Source organism: Argentina silus (assembly GCF_951799395.1).
Source record: "Argentina silus genome assembly, chromosome: Y".
NCBI classification, from domain to species: Eukaryota; Metazoa; Chordata; class Actinopteri; order Argentiniformes; family Argentinidae; genus Argentina; species Argentina silus.
In genome coordinates, this window is record NC_139654.1 from 5,301,098 (window position 1) to 5,319,756 (window position 18,659).

Genomic DNA, 18,659 nt, shown 5'->3' on the forward strand with positions numbered 1-18,659 from the left:
GAAATAGTGTCACTCCATCTGATATCAAGAATCTGATTATTCCTCTCTAATGTACATGTGCAGCTTTAAATCCTCTTCATTTGCCAGTTGAAAGACCACATGTGAATGAGGAATACAAATAAATACATGCAGACAAACGATCACAGAGCGTGCAGACAGAGCAGCCCCCCCTCCCACCTCACACACACACACACACACACACACACACACACACACACCACACACACACACACACACACACACACAGACACACACATGCACACACTATAGTAATTGATTGGAAGATAATGTACATTGTCTGTCTCAATTATTGACCCTTTCAGTGCAAGTATCATTGATTCCATAGAATGATAATGTAACATACACTTAGGAATTATGTGTCTGACAACAACAATAGTCTCAGACCTCACCTCAGTGTCTGTAGTTGACAGTGTGGACTCCCCAGTCCAGCACAGAGCAGCTTCACCCCCCCGTCACCTAGATCATTATTACTGAGGTCCACCTCTCTCAGGTGGCAGGAGTCTGAGCTGAGAGCTGAGGCCAACGCTTCACAGCATCTCTCTGTGAGGTGACATCCATTCAGCCTGAATGAGGAATACAAATAAATACATGCAGCCAAACGATCACTGTGGTGCGTTATGATAAGAATTCATGATTCAAGCCAATCGCAGGCAGGTTTGTAGTCATTGTTTTTCTAAGTGTGGTATATTTGTTAGCTATTGGGTTAGTGAATTATTGTGGAGCCCCATCAGCTGATCTAAGGCCAGATAGTTCAGGAATTGAGGAGAGTAATGGTATTCAGAGAGTGCCCCCCCCCCCCCCCCCCCCACACACACACACACATTCTTTGAAATTCTGCCTTTCATGATAAATAGAGCAGAAGATGATGTGATTAGAAGCTGTACAATAAATGATTGTTGCATTGTGTGCCTTATTCCCATGATCCCTCCTTGATAGTGTGAGGGGAGACAGATTTCTCATCTGTCATTTATGATATTCTTATAATCAATATAGCAAAACAACAATCTATTTTAAATCAGTATGACCATGTCATGATGATTATATTTTGTTCAGTCATGCACTGTTCATTGATTCCTTTATGATCAGTATTGTACTCGTTTATGATTTTATGTAGTAATGGTACGAATCAAGACAGCCAGTCAGGTTGACAGCGGTTATATCTGTCCCCTGGGTTATATCTGTTGGTGGGGATGTGCTGAGTCAGCTGCAAGGCCATCCTGACCTAAAGGTCGGCCTCTTGTTATTGAACTGTGAATGTGTTGCTGTCCCTCTGAAATGGTTTCTCAAAAACATATTATCTAAGAAAGGTAAGACAGTATCCTTCATCGATTTTTTTTAAATTATGAAGACCGCTCATCATGGTAAAATAAATGCACGCACGGGATGATGGTCTGGGAGTTGACAAATGAAAAACGTGGAATACAAATAAAGTGGTAGAACTAGTGTTGTCACAGTGAACAGTTTAGGAAATGATTGGAAGATCATGTAAATGTTCTGTCTCCATCATTGATATTTGCAGTGCAAGTATCATTGACAATGTAATACACTTAGGACTGATGTGTCTGACAACAAATAAATACATGAAGCCAAACGATCACTGTGGCACAAGAATTTATGAGTGAGAGTTATAGTTCCTCTCAACAGGGGAGCAATTAACCATGGATACATTTGTAGTCACTAGATTTCTACGTCTGGTATCATGTATTTGATAGCTATTGGGTTAGTGCAGTATTATGCAGTCTCATAAGCTGATCTAAGGCCAGGTGGATCAGGATTTGAGGAGGACAAACATATTCAGATATTGAAGACAGAGCAGCCCCCCTCCCACCACATACACACACACACACACACACACACACACATTACATAGTAATTGATTGGAAGATAATATCCTTTGTCTGTCTCAATTATTGAGCCTTTCTGTGCAAGTATCATTGATTCCATAGAATGATAATGTAACACACTTAGAAATGATGTGTCTGGCAACAAGAATAGTCTGAGACCTCACCTCAGTGTCTGTAGTTGACAGTGTGGACTCCCCAGTCCAGCAGAGAGCAGCTTCACCCCCCTGTCACGTAGATCATTATTACTGAGGTCCAGCTCTCTCAGGTGGCAGGAGTCTGAGCTGAGAGCTGAGGTCAACACTTCACAGCATCTCTCTGTGAGGTGACATCCATTCAGCCTGAATGAGGAATAAATACATGTTGCCAAACGATCACTGAGGTGCATTATGATATGAATTCATTATTCAAGCCAATCACAGGCATGTTTGTAGTCAATGTATTTCTCAGTCTGGTATATTTGATTGCTATTGGGTTGTGTAGCCCCATCAGCTGATCTCAGGCCAGATTGATGAGGAATTGAGGAAAGAAAGGTTATTGAGAGAGTGCCCACCCCACCACACTACACACACACACACACACACACACACACACTAAGACACAGACACAGACACAGACACACACACACACACACACACACACACACACACACAGAACCATGATATAGGAATTGATTGGAAAATAATGGACATTGTCTGTCTCAATCATTGAGCCTTGCAGAGCAACAAGAGTATCATTGATAATGTAACAGACACTTAGTAATGACGTGTCTGACAACAAGAATAGTCTGAGACCTCACCTCAGTGTCTGTAGTTGACAGGGTGGACTCCCCAGTCCAGCAGAGAGCAGCTACATGCAGCCAAAAGATCACTGTGGTGCATTATGATAAGAATGCATAAGTGAGAGTTATAGTTGCTCTCAACAGGGGAGCAAGCAACCATGGATGCATTTGTCGTGACTGAATTTCTACGTCTGGTATCATGTATTTGCTTGCTATTGGGTTAGTGCAGTATTGTGGAGTCCCATGAGCTGATCTAAGGCCAGGTGGGTCAGGATTTGAGGAGGGCAAACATATTCAGAGAGTGAAGACAGAGCAGCCCCCCCTCCCACCACACCTCGCTGTTGGGCCAGGTTTCCGTGAGAACCATCATGTTGCAGTCCGTCATCCATGTGTGTGTGTGTGTGTGTGTGTGTGTGTGTGTGGGGGGGGGGGGGGGGGGGGATCCGCAGCCGCAGTTCATCCATCTTGTTCATCCAGGGAAGGAACATCGGTGAGGAGAAAAGACGAGGTAGTGAGAGTCGATGTGGATGTTATCTTGAGCCGAGCTCTCAGCCCACCTCGGCTCCCTCGGCTGGGTTTTCCATCCCGGTCGGTGTAGCGGAGTCAGCTGGTCCCGCTGTTCTGCTCTAATCTCAGGGTATTGCGTCGATAAAAGATGTCTGGAATGCCGGAACCGATGTCCAGAAGTTGTCGTCGGCTGTACGATATGGACGCTAAACTGTTTTTAGCGTGAATACTTGAAATAAACAAGGAAATAACCACTAATTCAGCGAGACAGCGGGCTTCGCGATGTATGCGCGCCGCCATCTTGGTACACGCCCTTCCTGCGTGATTGGTGGATTTGGTAGCAGGCTAGGTTGAGTCGCTCAGACGCTGCCTTTTGATTGGTCGATTCGCACGTCCGTCTTCTTCGCCACACGTGTTGTCGGTATTGACAAACATTTCAGTGACATGCGCGCGATGCAGTGCTAATATTAGCATGTAGCCTACTTCACTGGATAAGAATACAACAATAGCATTTAGCATACTCCACCGGCTATGAATGCAACGTTAGCATGCAGCCTACTCCATTGGATAACCCTACTACGTTAACATGGAACATACTCCACTGGATATCAAAACCAAGATGGCGGCGCGCATGCGTCGCGCGCATGTCACTGTCACTGAAATGATTGCAACCTGATGTGGTGTGTGTGGGAGGGAGCTGAGAGGGATGTAGGGTGGAGCATTACTCTCTCTCACACACACACACACACACACACACACACACACACACACACACCACTCCCCCGACAGTTACAGAGACACAGAACAAGGAAGTGTTCCCGCCCACAAGCACTTCTAGGAAAACAAAACTTACAGTGTCTCTGACACTCTGCTGCTCAGTCTGGTCGTGTGTGCAGCAAAATGGCAGAGAGCATGGACTCTATTAGCTGTCCGATCTGTCTGGATCTACTGAAGGTTCCGGTGGCTATTCCCTGTGGACACAGCTACTGTATGGGCTGTATTAAGGGCTACTGGGATCAGGATGATCAGAAGGGGGTCTACAGCTGCCTGCTGTGTAAGGAAAGCTTTATCCCCAGGCCTGTTCTGAGGAAAAACACTCTGTTGGCTGAATTAGTGGAGAATCTGAAGAAGACAAGACTCCAAGCTGCTCCTCCTGCTCACTGTTATGCTGGACCTGGAGATGTGGCGTGTGATTTCTGCACTGGGAGAAAGCAGAAAGCCCTCAAGTCCTGTCTGGTGTGTCTGGCCTCTTACTGTGAGACTCACCTGCCTTTAAGAAGCACAAGCTGGTCAACGCCTCCACACAACTGCAGGAGAAGATCTGCTCTCTTCATGATGAAGTAATGAAGATGTTCTGCCGTACTGACCAGCAGTGTATCTGTTATCTGTGTTCCGTGGAAGAACATAAAGGCCATGACACAGTCTCAGCTGCAGCAGAAAGGACGGAGAAACAGGTAAGAAGAAGAGCTTCAGACTAGTATTACTCTGAGTATCACATACAGGACAACTATGAGTAATAAGTAAGAACCAGAGCTACTAGTTGGTGACTCTGTCTGTAAAACATCTAAAAGTAAATGTCACTGACTGATTGAATGATATTTCCAGAGATCCAAAGTCTCTTCCACATGACTGTGTTTGTGTAGGGAGAGGGTTAAGGTTGTTGATGTTCTTGTTTTACAATCTGGTTCTTATCAGACAAGTTTTAACAGGTACGATGACTCATAACAGTGTAACAGTGCTTCTCTCTCTTCTGGACTCATAACAGTGTGTAGTATACAGTAACAGTGTGTGTGTGTCTACAGCGTCAGCTGGGGATGAGTCAGCAGGATGTCCAGCAGAGAGTCCAGAAGAGAGAGAAGCAACTGAAGGAGACCAAACAGGCTGTGGAGTCTCTCACAGTGAGTGTGTGTGAGTGTGAGTGTGAGTGTGTGTGTGTGTGTGTGTGTGAGAGTGTGTGTGTGAGTGTGCGTGTGTGTGTGTGTGTATGTGTATGTGTATGTGTATGTGTGTGTGTGTGTGTGTGTGTGTGTGTGTGTGTGTGTGCGTGTGTGTGTGTGTGTGTGTGTGTGAGAGAGTGTGTGTGTGTGTGTTTTCTTTCTTTTCTTCTTTTTGCCCAGTCACTACCCCCCATCATCAGAGGACTTAAGTACTTTGTTTGTTTTATTCATTTTAATAGTTATTACAAATATTTTCCATCTACTAGGTACCTATTTATGTTATTATTATTTATTCATTTAATTATTATTTTACATGGTCATTGATGTCCATTATGGTTTATTTGGTGTTTTTCCTGTTGTACGTGTTAAGATATATCAACTCCATCCACACACACACTATTAGTAAATAGTATATTTGAATTTAATCTGATTATTTACTGTAATATTTGATCTGACTGTTCTGGAGGATAACATTGAAATTGTAACCAGCTTTGTATGCCTTGTTTTAACAAGGGTGATACTTTGTACAGTATTTCATTTTCAACATCCCAAAACTGAGATGTTGTGATCTGTATGAAGGCCAACAGGCCTTTATTAAATCGAGGGTGAGCTTCTTTTAGGAATCTCCTACACAACCAGTTTGGTAAAGTATAGTATAGTTATTGAATGATTGAAGCTTTTAGGGAGAGGCCCGTCCTTAAATAGACTGGGTCTTTATACTGACCAGTGATAGCGAGATCAGACACTCTTGTTGTGTGTTGGATAGTTTGTTGTTTTTGGAGGAACTTCTCCTGCCAGTAATGGATGTTTCAGTATCTCAACAAAAGTTTCATATACAGTCATGAGAAAAAGTTAGGACACCCCCCAAAATATTAAGTTATTCTCTTAAAAATATGGACATATCAATATGTTATCTTCTTTCTAACAATGTCTATAGATAAAGGGGATGTAATTGAACAAAAAACTATGAAAATGTAACTTTGTAATCATTTATTTAACGAAAAATTAACAATAATGCCAATTCCTACTGAGGAAAAAGTTAGGACACCCTATGCCCTAATAGCTAGTATTGCCCCCCTTGGCTGAAATAACCTCAATTAGACGTTTCTTATAACTGTCTACAGGTCTCTGACATCAATTGGGAGAAAGTTTTTCCCACTCCTCCTTGCAGAATTCTTTCAGCTGTGTGATGTTCGAGGGGTGTCTTGCATGCACAGCCAGTTTCAAATCAATCCACAGCATCTCAATAAGATTAAGATCCGGGCTTTGACTTGACCATTCCAGAACTCTCAATTTATTTTTCTTGAGCCATTCCTTGGTAGATTTACTGAAATGTTTTGGGTCATTGTCATGTTGCATGGTCCACATCTGCTTCAGCTTCAACTTTCGAACAGATGGTCTCACATTTTCCTCAAGCACCCTCTGATACAATACAAAATTCATAGTGGATTCTATGATGGTGAGCTGACCAGGCCCTGCTGCAGAAAAGCAGCCCCAAACCATGACATTTCCACCCCCATGCTTCACAGTTGGTATGAGGTTCTTGTTCTCAAATGCTGTCTTGGTTTTGCGCCAAACATGTCTACTCTTACTGTGCCCAAATAGTTCAACTTTGGATTCATCTGTCCAAAGCACATTGTTCCAGAAGTTCTGGTCTTTCTCTAGGTGTTCTCTGGCAAACTTTAGTCTTGCCCTGATGTTTTTTTTTGACAGCAGGGGTTTCCTCCTTGCACACCTCCCATGTAATGCAAACTTGTTCAGTCTCTTTCTTATGGTGGATGCATGTACTTTGACATCAATTGTGGCAAGAGATACCTGTAGGTCTCGTGATGACATTCTGGGATTGTTGGAGACTTCTTTAAGCATCTTTCGGTCAGCTCTTCTGCTGAACTTGCTTGGGCGGCCTGACCTGGCCATGTTGGTGGTGGTTTTAAATGTTCTCCACTTGTAAATTATTTTCCGGACAGTGGAATGGCCAATTTCGAATAGTTTGGAGATCTTTTTATATCCCTTCCCAGACTCATATGCATCTACAATTTTTCTTCTGAAGGCCTCAGAGAGCTCTTTTGATCTCGCCATGGTGATGCAACTCACTTCAACAATCAAGAGCAAACCAAACTAAATATCTGAGGCTTAAATAGGACAGGCTCCTCCAAAATCCTCTGTAACGATGTTCTAATCATTTGCACCTGATGTGGTGCTCTTTATTATAATTTTAGGCATTTTAAGTGGAACTAAATGTGGGGGTGTCCTAACTTTTTCCTCACAAGAAGATTGCATTTCTATTAATTACATTTTACCAATCATTTTTTAAATAATTTGTTTCAGTTGTATTTGTTTAGTTATATTACCTCAATTTTTCAATATTGTTCAAATGAATATCAAATGTCCATATGTTTGAATATGTTGAAGAAGACAAAGGTTTTCATAGGGTGTCCTAATTTTTTCTCATGACTGTACTTCTACTGGTATGCCATCAAATCCAGGGCTTTTTCCTGTCTGATAAGATTCAATTGCCTTAAGACGTTTGTGTGTGTGTGTGTGTGTGTGTGTGTGTGTGTGTGTGTCCTTACAGCGCTCTGCACAGACAGCAGTGGAGGACAGTGAGAGGATCTTCACTGAGCTGATCCGCTCCATTGAGAGAAGGTTGTCTGAGGTGAAGCAGCTGATCAGAGCCCAGGAGGAGGTAGCAGTGAGTCAGGCTGAAGGACTGGTGGAGAAACTGGAGCAGGAGATAGCTGAGCTGAGGAGGAGAGACGCTGAGCTGGAGCAGCTTTCACACACAGAGGATCCCATCCATTTCCTCCAGGTAACCACACTGACCCTCCATCTGCAGTACTGAAACAAGATTACTGTTCAATTATTCATTCATCCTCTGTTCTCTCTCTCTCCTCTCTCTCTCTGTCTCTCTCTCTCCAGAGTTATCAGTCTCTCTCCAGTCCCAGTGAATGTTCAGACTTACCCAGCATCATTGAGGGTCCTCTTCAGTTGTTTGGAGGTGTGAGTGAGGCTGTGTCCGAGCTGAGAGACAAACTAGAGGACCTCCTTAAGGGAGAATGGCCCAACATCTCAACTACAGGTGGGTTAGGGTTAGAGTTAGGGTTAGGGTTAGGGTTAAGGTTAACCCTAACCCTAACCCTAACCCAACATTTCAACTACAGGTGGGTTACAAACTCTACCTGCTCAACTTTCATCACCTCAACTTCAGACTAGTTACTGTTGTTGTCAGAAGTTTACATACACTTGTAAAGAACATGTATGTCATGGCAGTCTTGAGTTTCCAATCATTTCTACAACTCTTATTTTTCTGTGATGGACTGATTGGAGTACATACTTCTTTGTCACAAAAAACATTCATGAAGTTTGGTTCTTTTATGAATTTATTATGGGTCTTCTAAAAATGTGACAAAATCTGCTGGGTCAAAAATATACATACAGCAATGCTAATATTTGATGAAATGTCCCTTGGCCATTTTCACCTCAATTAGACGCTTTTGTTAGCCATCCACAAGCTTCTGGCAAGCTTCTGGTTGAATCTTCTGACCACTCCTCTTGACAGAATCAGTGCAGTTCAACTAAATTCGTTGGCTTTCTGACACAGACTTATTTCTTCAGCACATTCCACATGTTCTCAATGGGGTTTAAGTCAGGACTTTGTGAAGGCCATTCTAAGACCTTAATTCTAGCCTGATTTAGCCATTCCTTTACCACGTTTGATGTGAGGGAAGGAGCTGCTAATGTCATCAACCTTCTTTTCAAAATAGGTGACAAAGTCATCGGCAGACAGAGAGGAGGGAGGAGCGGGAGGAGGAGGGTTGAGGAGTGAGGAAAATGTGGAGAACAGTTTCCTTGTGTCAGAGACAGAGGATTGAATTTTGGAATGGTAGTATTAGGCTTTAGCAGCTGATGCAGATGAGGTATAGTTGAGGAGGAGAGAGAGATAAGGGGCTAGATAATCAAGCTTGCAGGGTTTCAGACAGCCAGGGAGTGCGTGGAGAGGATGGTGCCGGCCTTGATATCTGTGGACAGAGAGAGTCGACGGATGAGGAAAGAGATGACAGGAGGGTGGAGGAAGCTGCGTCAGTGGATAGAAGAGAGAAAGATTCAACAGAGGGTAGGGCGGTTAAGACAGAGGAAGAGAGAGTGGTGAGTGAGAGGGTGCGCAGGCCGCGACGAGAAGACACAGTGTGGGTATTCTCAGCCAATGTTCTTGTAGACAAGAACCACGTTTCACCGCGGAGGTCAATGTTCTTGTAAACAAGGTCGATCCACCGGTTCTCTGCAACACGTTAGATTTCATTTTGTGGGCTTTTAGACTAAATGGTCGTCGCAGACCCAGGTCACTCCAACCTTTGTACTCCCCCAGGGGGTGCAAATCCTATTGTCTCCCCTCCTCTTGGTAAAGCCTCTTTTTATGACTTTCCATTTCCCCATCAGTCGGACATTTAAAGTCGCATAAAATTCAACATCTATTCTATCAAATACTAAACCATCAATGAAAACATCCAAACAACAACAGACCCTAAACTCTAACCCCCTAACCCTAATGGAAATACTAAACCATCAATGAAAACATCCAACCAACAACAGACCCAAACCCCAAACCCCTAACCCTAACCAACAACAGACCCTAACCCCTAATCCTAACCCGAACCCCAACCTGCAACCTTAATCCTACTTATTTAACCCTTTCGGGACCTCAAACGCGCAGCTGCGTTTTCAGGGGTTTCCAAAATGTTTTGATCAATATCTCAGTGATAATCCGGCGTAGAAACATGGTTTAAATATCCCCTGAGCCCTCCTGTGACATGCCCTCTCACTTACAGACGGAGCTATTAACCTAGGAACAGCTTGGTACAGGCCCTCCCTGCGTAATTGGTGAATTTGGAAGCAGCCTAGCTTGAGTCGCTCAGACACTGCCTTTTACCGTCGTTGATTGGTCAATTCGCACGTCCATCTTCTTCGCTACACGTGTTGTCGACATTGTCGGTATTGACAAACATTTCAGTGACAGTGACAGAGACAGAAAGCAGAGAAGATGTGTTTACAAGGATCCATTAGAAGTCCTTTTTTATATTCTGTCTAGTATTTTATTCATATTGTATGCCATTTCTGTGTAGCTCAGGACTTCATGAATGAATTTCAAGCACCAAAACAATTCATCCACATGGGTAAAGGTATGTTTTCACATAGGATTTGAAACATTTCTGAAAAACGGATTCGAAATGTTCAGGTTTAGGCCTACTTACCTCTTCACACAGTGCTGTTGGGGTAAACATCTATCACAATCAAGAAAGCTGAGTTTGTACTGAAAATATTGATATGAAACACTTGGGTATTATTTTGTATGGAAGTGACTTCAAATTGAGAAAGAATAAATGTATGTAAAAATGGAGAAAATACCCCTGGTCCCCAAAGGGTTAACCTGCAAAGTGAGGCCTTCTCTTTTCCCCCCATCAGAACAATGTGGGACCTGTCCATGTTTCCAACCCTTGACTGATACATGTCTCTCTCTCTCTCCCTCCCTCTCTCTCTCCCTCCCTCTCTCCCTCTCTCCCCCCTCCCTCCCTCCCTCCCTCTCTCCCTCCCTCCCTCCCTACCTCTTCTCTCCATCCAATCTCTCTCTCTCTCTTTCCCTCTTTCTCTGTCTTTTTTTCTCTCTCCCTCCCTACCCCCCTCTCTCCCTCTCCCTCCCTCCCTTTCTCCCTCCCTCCCTCTCTCCCTCCCTACCACACTCTCTCCCTCCTTCCCTCTTTCTCTCTCCTTCCCTCCCTTTCCTCCCTCCCTCCCTCCTCTTGCTCTCCGTGCCTCTCTCTCCCTCCCTACCTCTCTCTGCTACTCTACCTACCTCTCTCCCTCCATCCTCTCCCTCCCTCCCTCCCCCACCTCTCCCTTTCTCTCTCCCTCCCTCTATCCCTCCCTCCTTCCCTCCTCTCCCTCTCTCCCTCCCTCTTTGCCTCCCTCCCTCCTCTCTCTCCCTCCTTCCTCTCTCTCCCTCTCACCATCCATCCCTCCCTCTATCAATCCCTCTATCTCTCCCTCCCTCCCACCTCTCCCTCCCTCCCTTCTTCCTCCCTCTATCCTTCCCACTATCCCTCCCTCTATCCCTCTTTTCCTCCCTCCCTACTCTCTCTCCCTCTCTCCCTCAATCCTCTCCCTCCCTCCCTCACCCCCTCTCTCCCTCCTGTCCCTCCCTCTCTGCTTCTCCCTCCCACCTTCCTCCCTCTATCCCTCCCTCTCTCCCTCAATCCTCTCCCTCCCTCCCTCCCTGCCCCTCTCTCCCTCCCTATCTCTCTCCCTCTCTCCCTCCTCTCCCTCCATCTTTGCCTCCCTCTCTCCTCTCTCTCCCTCCCTCTATACCTCCTTCTCTGCCTCCCTCCCTCCTCTCTCTCATTCTCTCCCTCCCTCCCTCCTTCCCTCCCTCCCTCTATCCTTCCCTCTATCCTCTCCCTCCCTCTTTCTCCCTCCCTCTCTCCCTCCCTCCCTCCTTCCTCTCCCTCCCTCTCTTTCTCCCTCACTCCCACCTCTCTCTCCCTCTCTCCTTCCTCCCTCTATCAATCCCTCTATCTCTCCCTCTCTCCCTCCCTCCTTCCTCCCTCTATCCTTGCCTCTCTCCCTCCCTATTTCTTTTTCTCTCTCCCTCCTCTCCCTCCCTCTCTGCCTCCCTCCCTCCTCTCTCTCCCTCTCTCCCTCCCTCCTTCATCCCTCTATCCTTCCTCTCCATTCCTCCCTCCCACCCTCTATCACTCCCTCCCTTCCTCTCTCCCTCCCTCTTTCTCCCTCTTTCCCTCTCTCTCTCCCTCCCTCCCTCTCTCCCTCCCTCACTCTTTCTCTCTCTCTCTTTCTTTCACTCCCCTCTCTTTTCTCCCTCCCTCCCTCCTCTTGCTCTCCCTCCGTGCCTCTCTCTCCCTCCCTACCTCTCTCTACTACTCTCCCTCCCTCTCTTCCTACCTCCTTTTTCCCTCTCTCCCTCCCTCTCTCCCTCTATCCTTCCTTTCCCCCCCTCACTCCCTCCCTTCCTCTATACCTCCCGACCTGCATCCCTCCCTCCCTCTTTCCTTCCCTCTCTCCCTCCCTCTATCCTCTTTTTCCCTCTATCTTCTCCCTCTCTCTTTCTCCCTCCCTCTATCCCTCCTCTCCCTCTCTTCCTCCCTCCCTCTATCCCTCCTCCCTCTCTTCCTTCATCCCTCCTCTCTCTCTCCCTCAATCCTCTCCCTCTCTCCCCCCCCTCTCCCTACCTATCTCCCTATCTCCCTCTATCCCTCTCTCTATCTCTCCTTCTTTCCCTCCCTCTATCCTCTCCCTCCCTCTATGCTCTCCCTCCCTCCCTCCTCCCTCTTTCTCTCTCCCTCCCACCCTCCTCTCTCTCCCTCTCACCCTCCATCCCTCCCTCCCTCTATCAATCCCTCTCTCCATCCCTCCCTCTCTCCCTCTATCCTCTCCCTCCCACTTTCTCCGTCCCTCTCTCCCTTCCACCCTCCCTCCCTCCCTCTTCTCTCTCCCTCCCTCCCTCTCTCTCCTACTCTCCCTCCCTCGATTCCTCCTCTCCCTCTCTCGCTCCCTCCCTCCCTCCTCTATCTCCCTCTCTCCCTCCCTCCTTCATCCCTCTCACCCTCTATCCTCTCCTTAACTCTTTCTCCCTCTTGCCTCCCTCCTTCCTCCCTCTATCCCTCCCTCCCTCCCTCCTTCCCCCCTCTATCCCCCCCTCCCTCTCTCCCTCCCTCCCTCTCTCCCTCTTTCTCCCTCTCTCCCCCCCTCCCTCTATCCCTCCCTCTCTGCCTCCCTCATTTCTTCCTCTCTCCCTCCCTCCATCCTCCCTCTATCCCTCCCTCTTTCTCCCTCCCTCCTCTCCCTCCCTCCCTCTCTCTCTCTCCCTCCCTCCTCTCTCTATCCCTCCCTCCCTCCCTCCCTCCTTTTCTCTCTCCCTCTTTCCCTCCCTCCCTCTCCCTTTCTCCCTCCCTCTACCCCTACCTCCCCTCTCTCTCTCTCTCTCTCTCTCCCTCCCTCTCCTCCCTTCCTCTTTCTTCCTCTCTCTCTCCCTCCCTCCCTCCCTCCCGTCTGTAGTGAATGGAGTGGATGTTTTCCTGCCACCAGAGCCCAAGACCAGAGCCCAGGACCAGTTCTTCCAATGTGAGTGTGTTTCTCCTGAAGTAGCTGACAGTTTCTCTCTCTCTTTATCTCTCCCTCCCTCCCTCTCTCTGTTCTTCCCTCCTCTCCCTCCCTCCCTCCCTCCCTCCATTGATCCTCTCCACAAACCCTGAGACACAACTAGAGATCTCTAGGAGAGGGAGAGACTCATCAAAGACAGCCTACATATCTGACTCTCCCTCTCTCTCCCCCCTCTCTCTCTCTCTTTCTCTCTCCTCTCTCTCTCTCCCTCTCTCTCTCTCTCCCTCCATCCCTCTCTCTTTTTATCTTCCTCCGTCCCCCTCTCTCTTCCTCCTTTCTCTCTCTCTCTCTCCCTCTCTCTTTCTTTCTCCTCTCTCTCTCTCCCTCCATCCCTCTCTCTCTCCCTCCATCCCTCTCTCTCTTTCTCTTCCTCCGTCCCCTCTCTCTCTCTCTCTCTCCTCCCTCTCTCTCTTTCTCTTCCTCCGTCTCTCTCTATCTTCCTCCTCTCTCTCTTTCTCTTCCTCCGTCTCTCTCTCTCTATCTTCCTCCTCTCTCTCTCTCTCTCTCCTCACTCTCTCTCTCTCTCTCCTCTCTCTCTCTCTCCCTCCCTCCCTCTCTCTCTTTCTCTTCCTCCGTCTCTCTCTATCTTCCTCCTCTCTCTCTCCCTCTCTCTTTCTCTCTCCTCTCTCTCTCTCCCTCCCTCCATCCCTCTCTCTTTCTCTTCCTCCATCCCCCTCTCTGTTCCTTCTCTCTATCTCCCCTCTCTCTCTCCCTCTCTCTCTCTCTCTTCCTCTGTCCCACTCTCTCCCCCCTCTCCTCTCTCCCCTCTCTCTCTCTCTCCTCTCTCTCTCTCTTCCTCCGTCCCTCTCTCTCTTCCTCTGTCCCACTCTCTCCCCCCTCTCCTCTCTCCCCTCTCTCTCTCTCTCTCTCTCTCTCTTTCTCTTCCTCCGTCCCCCTCTCTCTTCCTCCTCTCTCTCTTATTCTCCCTCTCTCTCTTCCTCTCTCTCTTCTCTCTCTCTCCCTCCATCCCTTTCTCTCTTTCTCTTCCTCTGTCCCCCTCTCTCTTCCTCCTCTTTCTCTCTCTCTCTCCTCTTTTTCTCTCTCTCCTCTCTTTCTCTCTCTCTCTCCCCCTCTCTCTCTCTCTCTCTCTCTCTCCCCTCTCCTCTCTCTCTCTTTCTCTCTCCTCTCTCTCTCTCCCTCCATCACTCTCTCTCTTTCTCTTCCTCCGTCCCCCTCTCTCTCTCTCCTCTCTCTCTCTCTCTCCCTCCCTCCCTCCCTCCCTCTGCTCTTCCCCCAGATGCCTGTGAGCTCACACTGGACCCAAACACAGCACACAGAGACCTCTCTCTGTCTGAGGAGAACAGAAAGGTGACACGGAGGAGAGAGAAGCAGCCGTATCCTGATCACCCAGAGAGATTTGACTACTTCCCACAGGTGCTGTGTAGAGAGGATCTGACTGGGCGCTGTTACTGGGAGGTAGAGAGGAGTGGGAGAGGGGCTCATATAGGAGTGACATATAAAGGAATCAGCAGGAGAGGAAAGGGTAATGACTGTAGGTTGGGATTCAATGACAAGTCCTGGAGCCTGTTCTGCTTTGATGACAGATACTCCGCCTGTCACAATAATAAGAGCATTGTCATACCTGTCCCCTCCTCTGGCTCCCGCAGAGTAGGAGTGTATCTGGACTGGCCGGCCGGCACTCTGTCCTTCTACAGCGTCTCCTCTGACACACGGACCCTCCTGCACACATTCCACTCCACATTCACTGAGCCCCTCTACCCAGGGTTTTATCTTTGGGACTGGGACTGTTCAGTGACCCTGTGTAAACTAGTCTCAGGGAGATCACACTGAACACCAAAGGCTCAAAGATGACGGATCAGAACATGATGCAGTTGGATAGTGGTGTGTTTTCACTGAGATGTTGGATGTACAGATGTTCCCTCTCCTAGTGTGTCGGGTGTAGTGTGTAGTGTGTAGGATTGTTGTGTGTAGTTATATTATGTTTTACTATATATATATATAGTAAAACATAATATAACTACACACAACAATCCTACACACTATATATATTATGTCACATATATATTAAATGTCACATATATATTATGTCACATGTCACATATATATTAAATAAAATGCATCTGATAGTAAAATAGACTGCAATAGAGTGACAAAAAATAGAAGCTTACATGTTTTTTAGTTTTTTTGATGGAAATGCATCTGACAATCCAGATGAATGATTAGATGATCAAATCAGACTGATGATGAACTCTGAGAATCACACAGGAGAGAGTGTCTGTATGTATATAAGAGTTGGTTAGATTGGGTGTTTGAGTTGTGATGCTGGATTACGTTGCTGTGTGTAAGATAGCAGGGAGTGGATGTGAAGACAGCTCTCCTTCTCTGTCAGTACAACATGGACATGTTCTGTAATTCACTTTCCATAGATTCCTTCACCTGTCTATCTATCCAACGTACATGTTGTTCCTTCTGCTGTGTGTGTGTGTGTGTGTATATAAGAGTTTGTTAGATTGGGTGTTTGAGTTGTGTCACCCAGGGTGTGTCTAGTACGGCCTTTCCCCGGCCTGAACACCATTCCCAACGGTCCCCAGTTAAGCACGGCAGGATCGGCCCTAGGTTTGAGAGCAACCTTGGTGAATCACCATGACACTGCTAGAAAGAGAAAAAGCTTAGCAGCCGGGGGCCCGACCTGACGAGGGACACCGCGGCTGAGGATGTTCCTGAAACACATTTTATCTTTGATCTATCCTTCAAATAGGTGCAACTGCATAACTGCTTATGAATGATAAGTTGATTCAAATAGGTGTAAACTGCATAACTTCTTATGAATGATAAGTTGATTCAAATATGTGTAACTGCATAACTGCTTAAGAGGAACTAGAGTGTGAGTGTATGACCCCGTGTCAACATGTCTGCTTAGGCCTCATTATGATGACGGCATGCTACCAATGAAAGTACTAAGAATAGAAGAATACCAATGTTTGATTGTGTAATCTTACTCAGGGATGATTACTGATGTATGATACTATATTACTGAAGTTTATTTTGATGATACAGAGTTTTATTATTGCATAAAAGGGGTTATTGTGTAAGACCTACGGGGGGAAGTAGGTCAGGTAGTGGGAATCCCCAACAAGAAGTTTATGTGTCCATAATCAAGTATGAGAATGATAAGGATGATTAAGAGTAACAATGTGAAGTATAGAGTGATTACTGGTATTGATTTATGGATATGTTTGATTACTATACTGTTTTACTGTTTGGATGTATTGTTTTGGTGAGGTCTTGTAACACTGAGAGTTGAGGGACAGAAAAACTTCCTTAATAGGACTTCCCTAAAAGCACTTCCTTATTTACTTTAGAAGCAAGCTACTTAGCCACTAGATTAGCTTAGCCATGGTTCTAGCTACCCACCAAAAGGGTTAAAACACCGCTTTGTTTGTTTTTTGTAAACAAAGATGATGTCATATGGGAGGTTTTGGATCAGAAGCAGAGTATAAAAAGAGCTTCCTGGAGCAGTACATCGGTCATTCCCCGCTGAGGAACGTTAAAACCTGAAGGACCGGAGCAGGAAGGAGTGTGTTGGATACCTCACCCCGGGGTGAAACTGGAGCTCTCATTGTCTGGTGCCCGAGAGGTTGACCGTAGCCGGAAAGCTGAGACACTCTGCGGGAATCAGAGTCCCTCGGCCAGGGGAGCATAACACCGGCTCTTTACCACAGCCGTGGCGGAAAGAGGAACCGGCTTCACTCGACGGAGAGGAACTGGGACATCTCTAAATTTCACAGACAAGTAGATCAGGCAGAGTAGGGGTGGAGGTAGAGATTTTATTATTTTCTAATTTTTATCATTTTTATATTTTCATCATTTTAATATTTTAATACTCTGTCTGTAACCCATTTTTATGATAACTTAGCTATGCTGTACTGCTTTAATCCATTATTAAACAATCTAACCTGCATTTAAAGTAACAGTTTTTTAAACTCAATTTTTAAAATGTTTATTTTTATTGAACTATTCCATTCATCATTAGTGTTTTACCTCCTCCTGGTGACCTCCTTTGGGTAAATTGTACTTACCGATAAACACCTTTCCGCAACCACACCAACTTGCACTCATATAAGATTAGAGCAGTCGTTAACCATAGAGGTTACCCACTTCTGTGTACGGTTTTCGGGGGAGTTTTCAGTTCAACTGAAGTGGGTAAAGGAAGTCAATGGAGGAACTATGGGACGTAGACTGTTAACAGCGGAGTGAGTCTAATCCACACCAACCTACACAGGACCTGTTAGGAAGTAGCTTACAGGGTAAGACCCTGCAGGCTGAGGTCCATACCTGTTAGTCGGAGGGTTGGTCCGGGGTACCTGTACAGGGCCTGACTGCCGGGAGACAGTAGTTGAATCACTAGCAGTTGAATCACTAGTAGTTGAATCACTAGTAGTTGAATCACTAGTAGTTGAATCACTAGCAGTTGAATCATCACTAGCAGTTGAATCACTAGTAGTTGAATCACTAGTAGTTGAATCACTAGTAGTTGAATCATCACTAGTAGTTGAATCACTAGTAGTTGAATCATCAGTAGTTGAATCACTAGTAGTTGAATCACTAGTAGTTGAATCACTAGTAGTTGAATCACTAGCAGTTGAATCACTAGTAGTTGAATCATCACGAGTAGTCGAATCACGAGTAGTTGAATCACTACACAGCAAAATCGACAGGCTCAAATGTTAATTTCAACACTTTTAAAGTGTCCGGAGGGGTCCACTCCCCACAGAATGAATTGAACACTTTTGAAAGTGTTGCCATGTTTACACTATAATAGAGTTAATATCAACTCTTTCTATAGTTGACATTTAACACTGCTTAACACTTACCAGTGTTACATGTTTTCAACTCCAGTGCTTAGTGTTAGAAATGAACTCTCTCAGTGTGATTTGCTTTATATATATATATATATATATATATATATAAAACTATAAAAGGAGTTGCCTCATTAACACTATAAAGTGAAAATATGCTACTTTACAATTAAAATAAAATATTGAAATATTTTAATAATTCGGTGATGAACCAATTAAAAATAAGAATGACATACAAGTTGATTGCTTTATAAAAAAACATGTTTTATTTTGTTATCATCCAGATCTTGATGGCAGATAAATAGAAGACAAAACAAAGACAATTTAAATGTTCACGTCACACTAGCTCCCTTCTGTAGGTAAGCAAAGGTACAAAGTAAATATGCATGGTTTTTATTACTAAGCATTTCATCACATCTTATTTACAGATGGAATGAACAAAATTAGATGATGTATGTCACAGAATAGTACCAGACTTTGAGGCTTATTCATTCAAAATAAAAAATAAAAAATAATGTAACAACTTCACTGTGACAACTTTGTGACAGAAGTGCAATCTGTATTTACTGAGAACTTTTCTACA

At 45.5% G+C, this 18,659-nt stretch overlaps 1 pseudogene across 1 annotated transcript; it reads left to right on the forward strand.

Annotated features, from left to right (window-relative positions):
- Positions 1-4,050: 4,050 nt before the first annotated feature.
- On the forward strand, positions 4,051-15,047 carry LOC310823741 (tripartite motif-containing protein 16-like; annotated as a pseudogene). Its single transcript has 5 exons — positions 4,051-4,604; positions 4,980-5,048; positions 7,663-7,896; positions 8,007-8,091; positions 14,494-15,047. The product of its transcript is annotated as a tripartite motif-containing protein 16-like (transcript).
- The last annotated feature ends 3,612 nt before the right edge of the window (positions 15,048-18,659 follow it).